Genomic DNA, 2,208 nt, shown 5'->3' with positions numbered 1-2,208 from the left:
AAAGGTTGGATCCCAGGATAAAATCTCTAGGCAATGCAGGGATAGAGCTTCTAAACCAGTTGGGCAACACCTGGGTAGTCACAATATATTTTGTCTGGGTTCTATCCTCTATCTTTGGAAATTTGAGGGGCTTTGTCACACCCACCCCTTCTACCGAGGTAAATGTGGCACCCATCAGTTAAAATTCCTTTTAATCGAAGTCGACACCCTGCTTTTTAAAACAAAAATCGCACCTACAAATCACAATTTATAATTTTTTTACACCGACTACAAGTTCAAATAAATAAATACAACAAATATAATTACTCAAATTTACGGGTACAACCGCTACAAGATCACAACAACAATAAATAGAAAGAAAGGAAGAGGGGACCCACCGCAATCCCCGGACTCAACCCCGACTAGCTCTATACTCAATCAGCAATCTAGGGTCCCCGCCTCCCCAGCTACAAAGACATTCATTGGTCGGTAGTGGCTTAATAATTTTAAATAATTAAATATAACGTATATAAAGCATATAAAAAAATCAATTTTTCTCAAATAATTTTTCCCAACTTTCACAAATACCAGAATTTTAGAAAAATACAACTTTAAAGAGCTTTTGAAACTGAAATTCAACAGAAATCAACATCAATTCGATTTTCTCAGAAAACACAAATTTTGTGAGAGACCCGCCCTCATCACAATTCAAAAAAATAACATAAATCTCAAATTCAAAAATAAAAGCAATACCCAACACTCACCCAAAGATAACATGGTTCGAAAACTCTCTAAACCTTCGCCGTGGCCACGGGCTAGGTTCGGAGCCGCCAAGGAACTCATGTCCTAACGCTGACCCATCGGTTCACCGGCCGGGCTGACCCCGGCCACTCGACGAATATCCACCGTGGCTCTACACTCCCACCCGAACCGGCCCTCGAGTAATCACCCTGGCCAACACGCCACCTCAACAGTCGGGTCGGGAGACCGCCCATCGCAGAGAGGGATATCACCAAAACAAATCACCACAATAAACATAACTCCACTCGGAGTACGATACCCATCCATAATCATAAATCAATAATACCTCGGCCCTTTTGCACAAGGACAAGATAAACACATAAGCAAAGCCCAAACTTTTATTACAAAATAATTTGCAAGTCCCAACACAAGAAGCAACATGGAAATCCTTTCCCTTCAACAATTCAAAATTTGTTTCAAGCCTAGGATTTCACCAAATCAAATATTTCCACAACAAGTCTCAAGTTTCATATAAAATAAAGATTTCACAAATTCATGGATACATATATCAATCACAATTTCCATGATAACAAAACAAAAGCCAAATGAGACATCCAAGATTTTCTCAATAAAAACTATCATTCACCAAAATACTAGAAAAGTCCAAATCCAGGACACCATTCATATACTAGGAATGAAAACCAGTACCACAAATATTGTCGGTAAACCATTTTAATACGCGCACAAGATTTCACAAATCATTCCAAATCAGAGCATATGTAACCATCCAAAAATAAATACATGAATTGAATAATTAAATCACATATACATGTATTTCCACTATTCACAACACGTATAATTATACAAAAACGAATGTATCAATACGGTTATCATGAACATCAATGGAAAACAAATATACGTATATTTCAACTATATATGGAATCAAACATGATAAAATGAAAATACTTAAACATTTATTTTCCAAAATACTAGCTCATTAAACAATTATTTCAAAAATAATAATAATTAATCAATTATTTAAAAATAATAGCCACTACCAACTCACCCGTGTTCTTGAGTTCCTTCCTAGGCCCCGAACTCTCTCCCAAGCCCTCGAATAACACCCTAATGTAATAATATAATAAAAAAATAAATAACACATTTAAACTCAAAAATAAAAATACAAAAAAATAATAATAGACTCTATTGGGCCCACTCACTCCAATCGGTCCAAACCCCGACCTTGCATAATCAAATTGGTCTCCAATCTGCACTTAAGCCCAACTCAATTTGACTAGACCATTCCTGACCAACCCCGAACCATCCTCAATTCCACTCGAACCAAGTTCTCAAATTCACTCGAACCAAACTCAATTTCACTGAACCAGGTTTAATTAAACCAACCAGCCTTGAACCAACTCAATTCTTATACAAAAATATATTGAACCAACTTGGTTCAGCCCAAAACCCTTAGCCCAACATCCAAAA

The sequence above is a fragment of the Dioscorea cayenensis genome, chromosome 16 (genome assembly GCF_009730915.1).
Source record: "Dioscorea cayenensis subsp. rotundata cultivar TDr96_F1 chromosome 16, TDr96_F1_v2_PseudoChromosome.rev07_lg8_w22 25.fasta, whole genome shotgun sequence".
Lineage (NCBI taxonomy): Eukaryota > Viridiplantae > Streptophyta > Magnoliopsida > Dioscoreales > Dioscoreaceae > Dioscorea > Dioscorea cayenensis.
The sequence above is the reverse complement of the archived record's forward strand: the minus strand, read 5'-3'. Positions refer to the sequence as shown.